This window comes from Micromys minutus (genome assembly GCF_963924665.1).
Source record: "Micromys minutus genome assembly, chromosome: 4".
Classification (NCBI taxonomy): domain Eukaryota; kingdom Metazoa; phylum Chordata; class Mammalia; order Rodentia; family Muridae; genus Micromys; species Micromys minutus.
Genome location: NC_137973.1, coordinates 17,708,166 through 17,728,128, shown reverse-complemented (window position 1 = coordinate 17,728,128; position 19,963 = coordinate 17,708,166). Strand labels below are relative to the sequence as shown.

The following is a 19,963-nucleotide window of genomic DNA, read 5'->3' as shown; positions in this document are numbered from 1 at the left end:
AAAGCACTGTGTTAAAAACACTAAATTTATATTACGTTTTTATGGAGACTGTACAGTCCTTTTCCAAAACAATGAGTGAAATGTTATCCGTGTCTTGCCTCTCAGTAAGACCTAACACCATTGCTAGCTAGTGAATGCCAGATGGCTGGGATCTATCTGTCTCTAGGGATGGGGTCACAGAAGTGTGTCCTTGCTAAGATTTTCACATGAGTTCTGGGGAACTCATCATAGGGCCTTATGCTTAGGCAGCAACTGAGTCATCTCTCTCTCTCTCTCTCTCTCTCTCTCTCTGTGTGTGTGTGTGTGTGAGTTTGTGTGTGTTCATACTACTTTTAAGAATCTAATGCAAATATGAACACACTACATCACTGTCTGGATATCAGATCTATACTCTTTATAAATTGAGTTTATATTGAAGATTAAATGTCAGAAAATTCCACATTATAACTTTTCCCTGTCAGAGTTATGATGGTTTTAATCCATGTAAATCTAGAACTAGTTAGCTATTGAGAAGGGAGCTCCTGTTTGGTTCCTGGTCTAGAGTGTAAGTCAGGGAAGAGGATGGAAAAAATAAAGCAAATGAGATATGGAAGTGTCCTTTCCTTCGTGTGTCATGAATTTCCTGTGAAAAAAACCATCCAAGTCACAGGAGAAAATATTTCTAACATCTAGTCCTTGATGACAAGGTTCGTGCTTTTGAACAACAAAGCAAGACATCACAGTAGGAACCGTGTGGTTGTAACCAGCTGTTTATCTCATCCCAGGAGCACAGAGGCAGTGGAAGAGGCCGAGGCATGCCCTAGTGACCTATTTCTTACAAAAGGCCACACCCACAAAAGTTCCCACCACTTCCCAAGATTCCATTATGCTGTGACTCCATCTATAGAATAATCCATTGATGAACAGAACCTGTCAAGAACCAACCACCAAAACCCATGTCTGAGGACTTCTGCCCTGGGGAAAATGTTCCAGAGCTCTCCCATCATAGCAGCTTTCTAAATGTTTCCATTTGAGAAATGAGAGCTGCGAATATCACACAAGTTGCTTTGGAAAACTGAAAAAAGGACAGTGTCACAAATGCCAGGAAGAGGACAAGTGCATTTTGTTTAGGAATATTGAGTCAGGAAATAAACATAGACCCAAATTCTAGGGAATGTTCCTTACTCCTAACAACTATGTAGTTAAAAAAAACCCGACATGCTTTCAAAATTCATTTTCATTTCTTTTCTGAAAGTAGGAAAAGTTGTGCTTAAACATCCGAAGTCACACCATTACCAAATGAAATATTCAGAAGTTAGCTGCTGGTAAAGGTTACACTGCAGGAATTTTACAAAATCTTTTCTTTTTTAAACTTAAAAACAGAAAAAAAAAATAAGTTTTCTTTGACTTTCTCTAACCTCACTTCCACACGCATAAATAATTCAGAGTCACGGTCACATACATAGCTGTGAATCTAGCACTGGAAAAGCTCTGGCAGGAGGATCAGAATTTCAGCGCAGACCTGGGAAATATACAGAAAAATCCGCGTCAAAATAAAAAGGAACATCAAAGTGATTTTTCAGACTGGTAGGAAAGCATGTGTCTGTCATGACTGAGACCCTAGTTTAATCTGTAACACAGAAAATGAGCAATTGATTGAATGCATAAAGACAAGCTTCAAAATGTCATCCTGACATCATCTCACATCTGGAACAATCATCAGTTCATTTTACTACTAAGAAAAAATAATATACCTTACAGTGAACAGAGGAGAGAAGCTAATGAGACATTTACTTATTATTTGGGATATTGTGCTCTATAAAATGGATTGTGATTTTTCTCCTTTGAAGTTTGTTTCTGGGCCCTAGAAAATGTTATGGAAATTAAATCAATTGTAAATGTCAGTACTCTTTGCAATGTTCAAATGTGCTTCCTGGGGGAAAAGAAGAAATATCTCCACTGAAAAAATACATAAATTTTGGCATTGATTTGGAAAATCAGAACAAGGGGTCTATAATAGAAACACACAAACAAATGGAGCCAGCTGGAATTCAGTCTGGTAACGATGATGACTTTTCTGTAGTCCATGGGAACCACATCAGCAGAAATGCATCTGACCTGAGTCCATTTAATATCTCAATGACAGCTTCAAATCTGTAAGACTCATCCTCCAATGGCTAAAATCATCAGCTTCACTTAACATAAATAACCTGTAAAAAGACTGATTTGTGAATCTAAGAATAAGAGATCCAGATGTCAAAATTTGTTCATATGACAATATTTAGGATTCTGCATGCTCTACATGACAAATCTAATAATTGCATCGCTAGGAATAAGCATCATCTTCAATGCAATGGACCAGTATCATTAACATTGGAATCGATTTCTCTCATTTAAATGGTATTTATTTTAAAAAATTAAACGTTACAGGCATACAAATAAATCCCCAAGTTCCAGTTCAGAAGACCAGTCGTCCCTCAGTGCATCTAATAGTGTATCCAGCATTCTACTGTAAAAGCCTCAGCCAACCAACTTGTCTTTCCTTCATTTTTTTTTTCTTTCCACTCTTCTCTTTTCCCCTTCCAAGTTTTGAAGTACATTTTCTAAATATTCCAGCGTGATGTACTTAAACTGGTCCAATAGATATTTTGTTACTAAACCATGATTCTACCCTTTGGAATTAAAATATACCAGTGTTACCTGGCAATTCCTGAGGTTACTCTGGGACTTGTTTGTAGAACTGTTCTATCTGTAATCTATACAGTCAGTGGGTGTTGGTCTCAAGAAGATAGGCAAGAAGAAAGTTGTTGATACTTTGGTTGTGCATTCCTCTGACATCAGAGAGCTGGGAATCATTTTATTTCTGAGTTTAAGATGCAACATTTCTTATCTTGCACTATGTACTTTTTCACAGGACAAGAACATCTGCATTGCTGGGGGAGTTTATTGACAAATCCAAGAAGCTGTGTTTCTTCAGTTTCTCTGCAACTCAGGCTAGTGGTAGCCAGCTACACAGACAGAAACAACTGCTTCTAGACAATGTACTAAACTGTAAGTTGAGCTAAGAGCAGTCTCCTCGGAAAATATTTTATTTTTCAAACTCAATAAGAAAATGAGCTTGTTTTCCTAGCAGCCCTATTTATAATAGCCAGAAGCTGGAAAGAACCCAGTTGTCCTTCAGTAGATGAATGGATACAAATATTGTGGTACATTTACACAATGGAGTACTACTTAGCTATTAAAAACAATGGCTTTATGAAATTACTAGGAAAATTGATGAATCTAGAGAATATCATCCTGAGTGAGGTAACCCAGTCACAAAAGAACAGACATAATATGCATTCACTGATAATGAGATACTAACCCCAGAAAGCTCTGAACACCCCAGAGACAACTCACAGGCCATATAAAGTCCAAGAAAAACAAAGGCCAAAAAATAAAAGCCCCAGTCCTTCTTAGGATAAAATAAATGTATAGCACCCTCTCAGAGTGTGGTACACCTGGACATTAAATCATTAATAATCCAAAAGCTAAGAATATAGCCTTGTGGCAATTTTTGGTATTCAAAGATCATTATGCTTAATCTATATTCACCAAGAAATCTGTTTCCATGTTATGTTCTGTCCTACATGTACTTTATGCTTATGGTAACTAGTGGGATTTCAATGCATGTTATCAAACCTCTAAAAGAATTAAGCACTGACAAAAATATTCATATAGTGTTGAGTCAAAATGCCTTTAAAAATTTGTATATGTATCCCTCTTTTTAAAAAATAAAGTTGTAAGAGAAAAAAAAAGAAAAGACAAGAAAATGAGTTTGGGACTTTAGTAAGAGAGTTAGACAGTCTACCTCTGATTTTCATGTAAAGAATAAGGAATAAAGGGAAAAATAAACCGTTCCCATTTGAAGGCAATGTTCTTTGTTCTTGTCTAGCAGCTGATGCCATTTCTAACTGATCCAGGCCTATATTTCTGTGTCACTAACTTATCCACTTCCTATGACTCATCAAACACTTTTTAGAATAGAAACTCTTATTCTGATGTGAAGATCACTGGATGTAAGAAATTAACAGATGGTAGGGGAAATGGCAGCAACTTGGAACAGATACCAAGCCTTTCTTGGCTCTGCCGCCCTGGTAGCATAAGTGTTCTGACTCCCTCACAAGCAGCTTGGCCAGTTTCCCCTTTGTTATTGACTCAACCCTTGATCCCAAGAAGAACAGGATGTGGCACTATGTTCAACATTCAACAACAGAATTCCAGCTGAGAATGCCATAAGCCCTTTCTATAGAGCTTCTAGCTTAAGATAATTCCTTTCCACTCAGAACTTCCAGTCAGCCAACGTGTCAGGAAGAGTGGTTAAAGATGCATCATTGTCAGATCAAGGGCTGTTTGCTATGATCTTCCTCTCTCTCCTTCCACTGAATTATCTCCATTCACTAGTTTTATATATAGCAACATGGTGCAACTCAGACAACATTAGATAACATTTCACACTTGGGTGTCATTGTTGTTAAAGCTGTGATATGCGCTACGATGCTTACTCACAATTTAGATATAATCTGAACATTATACATTTAGTTTACCTGGTGTGGTTTTACATGCTATATCTGCTCTATCTAGAGCTCTTGTTAGAAAATAACAGAAGACAGTTTTTTTCAAGACCACACAGTGGGTGATATTTTAAGTTATATCTCAGAACATTTCATCTCTAGTTGTCTCTTTCCCTGGGCTGTTACTACCTGATAATCATTGCAGCATTAAACCTGTGCTCTATAAAAATTCAAAATCTTTCTTCTTATTTTACCCAACGTGCTTATTATTTAGAATCTAGTTCATATCATTTGGCAAACTGGAAATATGTTCATGGTGAAAAGAAAAGTTGAATGCAAGCAAGTCCTCTGATGCCATTAGCTTAGCTCACTAAGGTGACTGTCAGTCACATATGCTTATAAAAATAAAGAGCTCTGAATATTTTTAGTATAAACAAATGCCAAATATTTATACAACTAATTATATTTAACTCATTTAAATATTACATGAGGCATAAAGGTATAACGTAGTATAGCATTAATGAATAGAGTTTTTTCATTCTATTTTTTTAACTTTATTTTAAAAAACAAATATAAAAGAAAAATTGTTAAACATTTTTGCATAAATGTATACAAATACATTTTTGTCAGTGCTTGGCTTTTTTTATTTCCTTTTTTTTTTTTTTTAATGTTTGATACTCTGCATTAAGGTCTTACTAGTTACAATGAGCAAAAAGTACATGTAAAACAGGATGTAACCCGGAATTAGTCAACTTTTTCTTGGTGTGTAAGGATTGAGCATAATGGCTTTTTTTTTCATTTGTTTTGTTTTGTTTTCTTTTTTTCTTGAACCCAGTCTGTGAGTTGTTTCCAGGGCAGTCCGAGCCTCTGGGGTTAGCATCCCACTATCAGTGACTGCATATTATGTCTGTTCTTTTGTGACTGGGTTATCTCACTCAGGATGATATTCTCTAGATGCATCCATTTTCTTAAGAATTTGGTTAAGTCATTGTTTCTGATAGCTGAGTAATACTCCATTGTGTAAATGTACCACAATTTTTGTATTCATTCATCTACTGAAGGACAACTGGGTTCTTTCCAGCTTCTGGCTATTATAAATAGAGCCACCATGAACATTGTGGTGCATGTATCTTTATTGTATATTGGAGTGTCTCTGGGGTATATGCCCAGAAGTGGAATAGCTGGATCTTCAGGTAGTACTATGTCCAATTTTCTGAGGAATTGCCAGACTGATTTCCAGAGTGGATGTATCAGTTTACAACCCCACCAACAGTGGAGAAGTGTCCCTCCTTCTCCGCAACCTCGCCAGGATCTGCTGTCATCTGAGATTTTGATCTTGGCCAATCTGACTGGTGTGAGGTGGAATCTCAGGGTTGTGGACTATTTCTTTAGATTGATTCATTTCATATAGAAAGTGAGAAGGTATGTATATGTCCTACCTACTTTAATCCTAATTACATGTGTAACTTCTGTTGTTAGTCACCTCCTCTGGGGTTGTATTTGTCACCCCCAGGAAGTCCAACATCTGTACATCATTACAGCCCAAAGCTCACAGTTTTCTTGAGAATCTACTTTTAATGTAATGCTTTCTGGGATTGAATAAATGTATAATAAAATGACACACATCTACCATTACATCATTGTGTAGCTTGTTTTCACTTCCAGAAACACAAAAGGAAGGTTAGGTATGTTGCTTGACTGAGCCTGAAATTTTGTGTTAAAGTGATTCTTCCTTCTCAGCTCCAGAATAGCTGTTACTACTCACACTTACCCTCAAACACCGAATTAAATCACCTTTAAAACAGTCAAAGCAGCTGCTAGGAGGTCTTCAGGAAGGTATTTGGTTTGATTTGAAATATACACAGTAGTCTCTGAAAGCTGATTTGGGTTTTTGTAAGAGACATCATTTCAAGGTTATATAACTTTTCCCAAAACCTGGAGTCAGGCATTTTTTTTTTCTTTAGAATATATGATTTTGGCTTGAATTCTTATTCTGTTAACAATATTTAGACCACACAGTCTATTGTCACTAATTTCTATTACTTCTGACCATAATTGTTGGTAGACAATTCAAGAGACATACTTAAAAAAAAATCTATCATTTTCAAATCAAAACTACCATGAGTTCCAGGAATATCCCTGCTCTTCTACATTTTTTCTATTTTTTCTCCCTTCCTGGTCTCTCCTCCAAGGACTCACCCACCCCTGCTACATTTACCTCTAAGAGGTATTGCAATCCCCTTCAGGTCCTTCAGTCCTTCCCCCGACTCTACAAACAGGTCCCCAGGCTCAGTCCAAAGGTTGGTTATTGTCTTAGTCAATTATGATGGAGGTGTGAGAGACTGTCAGAGCCTCTCAGAGGACAGCCATTCCAGGCTTCTGTCTGCAATCACATCTTGGCATCAGAGGTAGTGTTGGAGTCAGACCTCTGATATAATTACCCAATCTTAGCTATCTTCTTCTATATGCTCTTCCTTTCCAGCGAGAATAAACTACTATGTGATGGAAATACAAGTAATAATATTAGTGGTCTAATTATATTTCCCATATACCAGTGGTTATCCACCTTCCTAATGCTGTGAGTCTTTAATACAGTTGATCATGCTGAGGTAACCCCCCAATCACAAAATGACTTGGTTGCTATTTCATAACAATAATTTTGTTACTGTTATGAATCATAACATAAATACCTTATATGCAAGATTTCTGACATGTGATATCAGTATCAAGTAGCTCTTTTTTGTATTATTTTGTAATAATATTCCTCAAATTTGTGAATCAAAATAATTGTTCATTCAATAAATATTTCTCTTTTTCTTTAATAACATAATTTTTTATTATCTATGTGCTCCATTTCTGAGCCCAGTCTATGACTTTGATCTTGCTTCATTCTCTACTTGTTTGGTATTTCTGTGTTTCAGCAGCCAACACTATGAATCTTGCTTGACCAGAAGCACTGAGGCAGGCACTAGACTCAAAGTAAGGAGACAGAATTTCTGGAGTTTGAAGATACAAGCTCATGGCATTCAAAGGAAAACATTTCCCTAGATGTTAAGTGGCACGACCTTAGCTAGGTACACTGATGGGTGAACACTGCATGTTCTTTTTAGAGTGTCCATCACAGGAGCAGATGTGGATGGTGAGTGAGGATAAGATTAGGGGTTCTTCTACAATCTCACCAGCAGCTCTGACATTTATACAGGCCCTTAAATTTAAAGAACAATCTCTACAGTATAGACCTCTCAGAATCATGACCGGCTGCTCAGCAAGACTGGACAAAAGCCGGTGTTTTTGTATCTCTCTTAGCATTCTATGCTATCTTGGAGGATAGATATCTCTAAAATAATCGTGTCTATTCAGAAAGCAACAAGAAAGAAGTGTGTGTGTGTGTGTGTGTGTGTGTGTGTGTGTGTGTGTGTATGTGTAAAGTCTGATACCATAATGTAAATAGTATATCATTGAAATCATTATGTTCTTCTAACTATGTAAGGAAAGTAGATGCATATTATATAAAAAATGATATTTACTTCCTGACAATTATAAAACGATAAAATAAAATTAGAAATCACTTCTACATATTAGACAAAACTTTAAAATGCATGAAAATATTCATCTAGTACTACTAATGGGTAATTATATTTTGTAGGAATGTATAGATCATTGGTTGCTGAGAAGACCAGATTTTAGGTAGGTACCTAAGTAACATAAAATATAAACACTCCCCACAGTCCAAATAGCACAGTGACTAGGCTGTTGGCTCTTGAGCCCAGACATATCTCTTTTTAGTTCTCAGGAGCACCTGGTGAACATGAGTGATGTAGAGGAGAACAACTTCGAGGGTACAGACTCCCGCTCTTAGCCAAACTCTCCAACTGGAACTCCTGATCATGTAAAATCAAAGAGCACGCCAGGATCTCATAACCCATCAAGGGTTTCCAAACATTCTGAATCCCATTCTCGATCAAGATCAAAATCCAGGTCAAGGTCGAGGCATTCTCATTGACGCTACACGCGATCCAGGTCACACTCTTACAAGAGACGATCTTGAATAGGTCCCATACACCAGAGTATAAGTCATGGAGGAGCCGGAGTCACTTCTCCAATGTCTAACCACAGAAGGCATACTAGCAGCAGGGCAAACCCAGATCCTAACACTTGCCTGGGAGTATTTGGCCTCTGTATGTATGTAACGGACCTGTGGGTGGTGTTAATGTTGTTTATGACAAGTGAACTGGGAGGGCACGTGGATTTGCTTTTGTGTATTTTGAGAGGATAGATGACCCTAAGGAGGCTATGGAAAAAGCAAATGGGATGGAGCTGGATGGTAGAGGAATCCGTGTGCATCATTCTATTACCAAGAGAGCACACACATCTATGCCAGGCATTTACATAGGCAGACCAACTAATAGTGGTGGTGGAGGTGGTAGAGGAAGAGGTGGTGGCGGAGGAGGTGGTGGTGGTGGCAGATGATGAGATTCTTACTTAGATGGAGGCTATGATCAAGGCTATGACAGATATGAAGATTATGATTACTGGTACAATAGAAGGTTGCCCTCTCCTTACTACAGTTGCTACAGGTCACGATCAAGATCCCGTTCCTATAGCCCAAGACGCTCTTGATACTGGAGTGGTTGTGCCCAAAAACTTTGATTTTTTTACTTTTTGATTTGCAAGATTCCCTTGCTTCCTAATCTTTTAAAACAACAACAACAACAACAACAACAAAAACAGTTGTGTTGCTGTTTCCCACCTTTTGTTATACTCTTACAGGTGTGATTGTCTTTTCAGTAGTTGAACATCTTGAGTAAAAAGAAAGCACCATGTTATGCTTTGTGCTTTTTCTTTGCCTTACAGAGGATAAATGTCTTTCTATGAGAAAAGAAAGCATCTTTTGAAAGCTTTTTCTGATGGATATTGTAGTTGACATGAGAAATCTGTGGTAAGACAAACTGCTTCTTAATCTTCTTTGGGGGAAGATAAATAACACTTTAGGTCAGTCATCTCAGGTTTGTCTGGAGCAGCATGGAACAGTTGAATATTTGAATGTAGAAAGTTTGAAGCTCTAGAAGAAAATGTGGGACATTTCTTTGAAGATAACTTTGAACCTAAAAATTAAGTCACCTTTTAGAAATTAAAAACTTGCAATTGCTATAAGACATGTTGTGTTTGAATTTAAATGTTAAAACTTATAAACTTAAAGTGTGATCTTTATGTTAAATTTACGGAAACTTAAGTATTCCCTTAATCACTGAAGGGCAACTTTTATTTATTACCTAAAACAATTGTATAACTTACTGATAGAAATATTGGTATTGGGACATTGGTCACATGGGTTATAACATACGATCCTAAAATACGTGTGTGGAAGAGTAATTTCAAATAAAAGTTAATTTGAAAATGGAAAAAATATATAATTAAATATAGGAAAATATTAAGAGATAATTTTGTACTTCGGATAAATGTGTAGTAATATGCTTGGTCACATATAAGTGCTATACTACCAGAAAAGTACTCTGTGTTTGTATAATAAAAATATTAATATTATAATATAGAAATAATAACTTTCATGTATTTCTATCAGATCTCTCTTGTGCCATAATAAGAATAGGATATTAGATTTCACTTACGTTCCGACATTTTTAAAATTATCAAATTGAAATAATGACCAACTGTATATGTATTGTTAAAGAAATAACATGCACTCTGGTTTATGATAAGTTCTCTTCACTCTTACCAATACCAACTTCAGCCTATGTGGCTTTTTTACATATCCAACCACTATGTAAACACCTTTTAGGGGAAAAACAAGGTTTATGAGGAGATGTTTGACAAGATACAGTTGTCATATACCTATTGCTAAATTTAGTTTTGGATTAGGATATACCAAGCTAGTTATCACAATTAAAATCAAAACACAGAGACTTGCAAGGAGACAGGATACTAGGAATATTGCCTGTTTGCAAGGCACCTGTAACTTTTTCTTTGTATTGTTTCTCTCACAGAGGTGTAAAACTAAATATTTATCATCTACATATCCTGTTGTAGGATATACATTCATAGTTGATCTGTTTCTGGGATGAGGAATAAGCATTACTCCCCTGAAAAGTTGTGGGTTTTTTCCTGTTCCTTTTAATCTATTATTTCTTTTTCATGCTTTACTTTTTCTTTCTGTAGAAAGTAGTCACACAGAAATGCACAGTATTCTTTGATGTGTACCCTATTGTAAAAGTAACAGAAGCGATAACAGAGAAGGATACAATGAACAGTTACAAGTGAGACAGGAGGCTGGTTAGTTGGTAACAGCATTCTCTGACTGTGACTATTTATTTTGCAAATTAAATCAATCAAGTTCATGTTTACTTGCATAGTGATTTTAATCAGTTTGAGTACTTTATTTGTGTGAATACCATGAACTCTTTGAATCCTCCCAATTATAATGATTTTGTAAGAAGTTTATTTATTTCACTTCACAGAAAAATTTCATCATGGATACTTATATCTTATATTGAGACCAATAGCTTCAATGGTGAGTATGCATAAGGCTATGAATGGGATGTTATATTGAATTATTCTAGAAATTTCTATGTAACCATTAAATTGTGCTTCTGTTTATAGTGAAAATTTGTGAAAGATTCTGCTAAAGGTAAACCAGATGATAAGACAGAAAGGATGAGGGGAGTGAAGATTAGGTATCAACATGGAGAATTATTACTAACCAGATATACCCCCAACTTCCCTAAATTCAACTATTTGCAAAGGTAAACAAATTCATTGCTAACTCAAAGTTGACAAGAATTTTTGAAGAATCATGCTATTAAATAAACACATGTTAAATGTACTTAAATACATTTTAAATACATTAATACTTAAATACATGAGGAAGATTATCCTCTTCCTCAATGGCAATGTTCATGAGTCAGCCTTAGAAACCACAGATCTGCCTAGGAAGATATTTTACAATAATTAATAAAACTGAAAGCTCGAATTAGCTTTATTTAAAAATTATTGTTTTAGCTCTTTCTTCATTATTGTTGAATTGCACGCTCTCTACAATTATCATTTTCCATCTGTAAAATGGAAATAGTAAAACTTAGAGCACAGAGTTCACAGCATGATTGAATCAATTAGTTGAAATACGATGTACTGTGAAAATTTAGATAAGCATTTCTTTCCTCTTTTAATGGCTTTGGATTTTTGAGCCCTGTGTGAAACCTATGCTGGCCTAAAATGTGCAGTGTAGCCTGTGCTGCCCAGGACTTAGTGTTCCTGGAACTTCACTGTGATTTCAGATATGCATCAGTACTCACAGATCAGAGGGTCCTATTTTCCATTGGCACAATGACTTTTAAATGATAAATGATTTACTGTAGACATATGTAGCCAAACTTACACATTTGATTATATTTGTGTGTAATGATTGCTCTTTCTCCTGGATTGAGGCATTTCTTCAGGGAAAGAGAGAGAGAGAGGAAGAAGTCTCTTAAGACTTTAGAAACTCAGAAAGCTTCAAGACTTAATTATCTCAGAGAGGCATAAGGCCATCCCTGCGGTTGCAGAAGCAACATAATGTAATTGGGGTAATGGAGCTGTCTTCAGGTTGGGCCAGAATATTTATTAGTACTTTTAGGGGTAGTATTTCAGCTTTCAGGTGTCTACAACCATAGTGGCAATAGCTTTCTGGAGAAGAACTTTCCTGTGAGTCACTTAAATTACTATAAGTAACTACAAAAAAATCCCCAAACAAACAAACAAAAACAATGACAACAACAAAAAAGGTAGGAAGGAAGGAAGGAAGGAAGGAAGGAAGGAAGGAAGGAAGGAAGAAGTAATTGGTTCACCAAACTATAACTGGACCTGATATTTAATTGTTAGTGTCTGATGTGAAATTAACAGATGTTTGTTTTTGTCTCCGTAGAAAAGAATCAAACAATGCAGTTAAAGTAAAACAATTCATTTGTATAAGGGAAGGCTCCTGATTTGTCTGAGTTAATTTTATATCCAGCTGATGGGGGTGTGAGGTGGGGGGGATGTGGGACCATACTCTAAGAGCTAAAGGGTGAGGGGGAGGGTTTGAAGAAATCTATGGGGGAACTAGGAATTGGAAAACATTTTGAATGTAAATAAATGAAATAAATTAAGAAAAATTAAATTTAAAGATGAATTCATTTGAGGAGAAAAAAAAGGGCATTGTTGTTTGAAACTAAGTAAAGAAATTATAAAATTTGAAAAAGAGGCATTGTAAGAATGATGTCAGTAGACTTTGTATCATGGTTGGCTTCAGTAAATAATCTAGACCTGTATCATGATTAGCAAAATTTTACACATACTTACTTAATATTCTTTCTCTTGTTGAAACATACTGTACTTATAAAGAATCTATCATCCAATTGGAGACATATCCCTGCAGTCTAGTAACTACAACAATAAGAATTAGGCCAATGTTACAATGCCATGGCTTTCTGTAGAAAGCCTACACAAAACATAATCAACTAATTTGTTAAAATACTGAATGAGGCACATTATCACCTGAGTCATACTGTAAACTATTATCATGCTGATAGAGCATCTTATACAAAGCATCTTTCCTAGATTGATTAGAATAAACATGATTTTCAATCGACCATTAAGTTCCATTTAATCATAGAGCTCACTGAACAAAAACTTCCAGTCTGTAGACAAGAAGCTTACTAATGCTACAGTGTAGGACCAGGTTGTTCACAGAGTCCAGCAGTCAGCCTCATCAGAAAGAGCTTGTTTAGTTTAATAACCACTGATCCTCTGCCCATACAGTCATCCCACAGGGCTGCAGTACACAGGCTTCCTGCAACTGAGAGCTTCCCCTATGCCATAGCAAAAGCAATATTTTATCATCTGCTACTCTTAGTCTTCCTGGCTGATAGCCTTATTAACTCAGTTCTTGTACTTTCACTAATCTTACACGAGAGGCAAGGGAATTAAGAAAACTTTACATTTACCTAGATATTTTTTAAACAAGAAAGTCATAATAGCTAGAAGTTGTGATAAATGCTTAGGAATCACATACATGCAGCCTGAACTGTCCATGAGAAATAAGGAGGGTATAGAATAAGATAAAGAAACAGCAACCAAAGGTCCTGACACATACAAAGTATTGAAGCATGCAGAATATACTAGCATTGATGTTCATGCAGGAGGTAAAAGAGAGTAGGCCTAACCCAGTGTGGAACAGGCATATCAAGGCTATAAGGTGGAACCTGTATGACAAAATAAAAGTGTTTTGTACATGTATGATGAGAATTTCTGAAAAAATGATGACTTGGGAAACATTCTAAATTTTATATTCATAAGTACATGTGCTTATGCTTGTGTAAAAGGAATCTGCCTACTGATCTATATTTTATATGTTTTATTAATGTTACTCTATTTATAATGAATAGAATGAGGAATTTATTAAAATATGCATTGTTGCTATTATTTTAAGAAAAAAGCACTGGTATTTATTTACATGTTCTCATGCATTTCTTCTTTCATTTCATGTTTAATTGTTAAAGTTCTGCTTTTTTACTGTAGCATGAAACACTCTATATAATGCATATATATTTTGATCAACACTTTAAAAATATCATTAGTAGAATTTCTTCAATATATTTTTGGGAACGGGTAAAAAATAAGACCTGTGGAGTAGCATTGTTTTAAAGTCCGGTCTTTACCAAAGTCAAGTATTATTCAATACACACACTACAAACTACTTCTTCTCCCAAAATAAGACAGACATTATGAATTGAAAATATCATTGAATATTAGGGGTCATAAATATATACAAAACAATTGAAAAGGATCAAGGTGTACTTCTGGAAATAAAGTGTATACACACTACTGTATATGTGTATCTGTATACAACACATATACACACACACAAACACAGACACACATAGACTCACACAGACACACACAGACACACACCGACACACACACACATTAGACTATTATTTTCCTTTAAACTAGAAAACACAGATGCATTTCAAACAGCACTTCATACATATCAAAAATCTGGAGAAACCAGAAAGCTAAGATGAATTTAAATTTTAATAAGGAAAAACAAATTCTATGATGAGCAGATATCTACTGTCTGTTTTCTTTCCTAACAACATTAATGTTCCATTTAAGTCTAAGATCAATTGCTTCTGCAGTCCTACTGTGGCTTTCTTCTTTCTTACCGCCTGTTTTCACACTTTTTGTAGTTACTTTTGCTGAGTATGGGATGAATTAGGCTATGAAACTTTCCAAGTCAAACTGACACAATGTGTTATGTAATTAGAGTTTTAGAAAACTTTTCTTTTTGTTCAACTTGAGTTGTTCATCTCTCAGGGGAGAAGTTTCTTTTTCCTGAGTCATTGTTGTAGACAGGCTGAACTGTTGAGAAGCTAGATCATGTGGAATATGATGGGGGTTAGTTTGAAAGTGGGTCCATGCCCAGGCAAGTCTGCCAATGATACCAGGATGCTGGTGTGTTAAGGGTTTAATGAAAGAAAAATCACAAAGGACCTTGAGTCAGAAAAACCAGGATGAATGATGCTCATGTTTTTGATTCATTCCCACATGATATAGTTTTGCTTTTTTCAACTGTTATATTGTAAAGTAATTTGTTATTTAGCAATAGGTAACTATGAAAATGGTCCAATTACTAAGAGAACAATGAACCTGAAGATGCAAGTTGTTATTGAGCATCAAAAGAACTGAAGCTAACTTTATGGAATTCAAAAAAAAAAAAAAAAGGGTAGGGTACAATTATAACTTGACAAGTCAAGATTCCCACAGGAGCAGTTGATAGATGTATTTAGTAAATCATATGGCATACATTACTTAAGAAACACTATCAAAGTTACAGAGAATATTTTTGTCATAAAAAATTATAAGATTCAGAGACATTTAAAGACTATACTAATTTAAGTTTGAAATTAGTTGGGGTTAGAGAGATGGTTCAGTGGTTAAGAGCACTGACTGTTCTTGCAAAGTTCCTGAGTTCAATTCCCAGCAACCACATGGTGGCTCACAATCATCTGTAATGGAATCTGATGCCTTCTTCTCCTGTGTCTGAAGACAGTGGTAGTGTACTCACATAAAATCAATCAATAAATACAATTTTAAAAAATATTGAAATTAGTTAAACATTGCCAATGAAAAATGATTTTTAAAATATTTAAATATTTAAAGACTGGACAATACAGTTATAAATAAACCTTTGAGTTTATATAAATATCAAAAGACATTTTTGAAACACTTTGTGTTACATAACTATCTAACAAGATTAATTATGTCTCCCTCAATTTTAAGACTAATCTCTTTCAGACAATATATACTTGAAACATTAAAATCAGAATGATTAAGCAGTGAGTCAAAATGCCTCTAAATATTTTTAAAACTATAACTAAAATGAAATAGGGTGACATTTCTTACTAAATTTAAATTGTAGTGAAAAGTAGTTTTTCCTTGGAGTAGGAGATTCAAAAGCATGTATGTGGGTAAGGACTCATGAAAAGGAAACTTGGGAAACAACATCTTATACAATAGCCTCAAATTATGTAAAACGTATTTGGGTACTACTAACAAGGCTGCAGCCCACATCCACAAAAAAAGCTAAGCAACAAGGAGGGCTCAAGGAGTGAGAAGCATGAATCAGAGAAGAGGAAGTGAAATAGACACAACTGGATGGGGAGAGGGGACTGGATGGGGCTGGATACAGGAGGAGGGGGATGTGGGAGGGTGGAAGGACTCCTGATAATGGAAGAAGGACATATCTCTGATCTGTGGTCTGTCTTTGGAAGCATATCCTCCCACGGCATTGCTTTGTCTAACATTGATAGTAGGGGAGTTGCCTATTCTCACTGTAATTTGATATCCCATGACTGATTGATCTCCATCAAGTCCCCACCCATTCTGAAGAGAAATCAAAGGGAATGGATGGGGACAGGAGTGACAGGGGACTAAAGCGCAAGGGAAATTAAGGTTGAGTTGTAAAAATTAAAATTAAAAATTATAGAAGGAAATGTGGGAAACAACATCTTTTACAACAGCCTCAAATAATATAAAATATCTTGGGATAACCATAACCAAGCATGTGAAAGGCTTGGATGATTAAAATGTCAAGTCTTTCAAGGAAGAAATTAAAAAAGACATCAGAACATGGGGAGGTCTTCTATGCCAATGAATTTGGAAAATTGACATAGTAAAATGGCCATCTTACCAAAGGTAATCTACAGATTTATGTATAATTCCCATCAAAATGTTAACTCAATTGTTACAGACTTTGAAAGGACAATTCACAGGTTCATGTTGAAAAACATAAAATCAATCCTGAACAACAAACGAACATCTGAAAGTATTATCACCCCTGTATTATAGAACAGTAATAATACAATCACTCTTATGCCCTGGTGAGATGATATCCTTGGGAGGCCAGCTCTATTCTGAAGGACACAGAGGAAGACTGGATCTGGCAGAGAGGTTAGGTAGGGTGAGTACTAGAAGGAGTAGAGGCAGAGGAAATTTTAGTGGAAATGTATTAAAAATTTAAAAAGTAAAACCTTCATGGGACTGGTATAAAATAGGCATATTTATCAATGGAAAAAACATTTAAAAAGCCAGATATAAACCCACATACCTACGCACACCTAATTTTTTTTTATTAAAATGTGAGAAAGACACAATAGACAAAAGAAAGCATTTTTAACAACTGGTACTGGTAAAACTGAATGTTTGTATGCAGAAGAATGCAAGTTGGTCTCTATTTTTCACCCTGAACAAAGCTCAAGTCCAACTAGATAAAAATCTTAATGTAAAATTCAGTACATAGAAATTGATAGAAAAGAAAGTAGAGAGTAGCCTTAAACATATTGACAGAGAAGACAATGACTTAGACAAAACATGGATATAACACAGACACTAAGACTGACAGGAAATATATGGGACCTTATGAAAGTGAAAAGCTTATAGACAGCAAAGGACATAGTCAATAGGACAGAACAGCAGTCTACAGAATGGAAAAAGGCTTTCCTCAACTTCACATCTAATAGATGGCTGAGGTCATGGGCATATATCCAAAAAATGTTCCATCTTACCACAGGGCCACATGCTCCATTATGTTCAAGAGTGGCTTTATTCATAATAGCCAAAAACTGAAAGTAATCTAAATGCTCCTCACCTGAATAATGGATTAAGGAAATGTGGTACATTTACATAACGAAGCATCACTGACCTGTTTAAAAAAAATGGCATCACTAAATTTGTAGGCAAATGAATGGTTCTAGGTAAAAAATTATCCTGAGAAATGGAAACTAGACCCAGAAAAGCAATTATGGTATATGCCCACATATAAATGTATATTAGCTGCTAATCGAAGTTTAACCAACTCTACAATCCACAGATCCAGAGAGGTTCAGTAACATAGAGGGCTCTCTAGGGTGGAAGTGGGCATCTCTCTGAGAATAAATAGAATAGATTTTTACGGGTGGATTGAGAGCAGGTAGCATGGAAACAGGAAGGAAGGGGGAAGGGAGAAATGACTGGAATTGGGGACATTAGGAGGGCAATTCGGAAACCTGGTACAATGGAAACATCCTGAAGCCTATGATGGTGACCCTAACAAGGACTCCTAATGAAAAACTCAGAGGCCGACCTAGCCATCTTATGAAAACAGGAAAAATTTCAGGGGTGGGACTCAGACACTGATATAGACACAAAAATCTTTTACCTACTACCTCTCTGGCTTACAAGATGTCCTGGCATAATGATAGATCAGATTTGTGAGAGTGACCAACCAATGTCTGGTCTATCTTAAGGCCTATGCCATGAGCTAGATAGCCCAGAGGCCTAAGGTAGATCCAAACACAACTAAACAACAAAAATGCCAATGATATGATTCTGCTATACTGAATAGATTGGCGATTAGACTTGTCAATATCAGAGAGGCTTCCTCTGGCAGTAGTTGTGAGGAAATGCAGAGACCTGCTGCCACACATTAGGCAGAATACATGAAACCTTTCCAAAGATATGGGAGAAAGGATTATAGGAGCTATAGATGTCAAGGAGGCTAGGAGAACACAGCCCACACAATTTACTCTACAGGGATTAGAGGGACACACAGAGACTGAAGAGGCCATTATGCATGGTTCTACTGAAAACGTGCTGTAATGTTTAGGTTGTGATTTTTGTGAGCCTCCAAACAGTGGGAGTAGAGTTGTCTCTGACCCTTTGCCTGTTCTTGGAACCCTTTTTATCCTACTTTTTATTCTATTTAATCCTTTGCCTAGCCTTGATATTAGGGCTTGTGCCTTGTCTTATTGTATCTTGCTATGCCACATTTGGTTGATATCACTGGGGGGTCTGCTTTTTTCTAAAGGTAAATGGATCTGGGGGAGAGCAGTACTGGGAAAAGTAGATGGAAGGCCACTGAGGTGATTTTTAAAAGAAGAATGAATGAAAAGAAATAAGAAAAAGAAGTAATGGGGGCAATTCATATGGTAGGGGTACTGAACATTAATGAATAAATGCTGAAAAGGTAAAGGAGAAGAAAGTTAAAATATAAAGCTATAACAATTAACTAAGCTATACAAATATAACAATTGAGAATATATGAGACATAGCCAAATATAATTGAAAATGAAATGAATTCTTCTATGGCAGGGTTCATCAAAGCAAGTGAAGGATAAAAAAGTTGCTGAGGAATGTGAAAACTTTGTTAGAGAGATGCAAAGTCAAACGTAGTGAAGAGATACTGAGGAACCTCCAGACTGATTTCCAGAGTGGTTGTACCAGCTTACAACCCCACAAACAGTAGAGGAGTGTTCCTCTTTCTCCATATTCTTGCCAGCATCTGCTGTCACCTGAGTTTTCTTTCTTAGCCATTCTAACTGGTGTAAGGTGGAATCTCAGGTTTGTTTTGATTTTCATTTCACTGATGACGAGGGATGTTGAGTATTTCTTCAGGTGCTTCCCAGCCATTCAATATTCCTCAGCTGAGATTTTTTTTGTTTATCTCTGTACCCCATTTTTAATAGGATTATTTGATTCTCTATTGTCTAGCTTCCTGAATTCTTTGTATTTTTTGCATACTAGCCTTCTATCAGATGTAGAATTGGTAAAGATCCTTTTTCCAATCTTAGCCTTACAGAAGCTTTGCAATTTCATGAGGTCCCATTTGTTGATTCTTGATCTTAGAGCATAAACCATTGGTATTCAGGAAAATTTCCCCTGTGCCTATGTGTTCTAAGCTCTTCCCCTCTTTCTCTTCTAATAGTTTCAGTGTACCTGGTTTTATGTAGAGGTCTCTGGTACACTTGAACTTGATCTTTGTATAAGGAGATAAGAATGGATCAATTTGCATTCTTCTGCATGCTGACTGCCAGTTGAAACAGCATCATTGGTTGAAGAGACTGTTCTTTTTCCACTGAATG

The 19,963-nt window shown here is 36.0% G+C and overlaps 1 pseudogene across 1 annotated transcript; it reads left to right on the top strand.

Moving 5' to 3' along the window:
• The first annotated feature begins 8,340 nt into the window (after positions 1-8,340).
• On the top strand, positions 8,341-9,152 carry LOC308419620 (transformer-2 protein homolog alpha-like; annotated as a pseudogene). Its single transcript has one exon. The product of its transcript is annotated as a transformer-2 protein homolog alpha-like (transcript).
• The last annotated feature ends 10,811 nt before the right edge of the window (positions 9,153-19,963 follow it).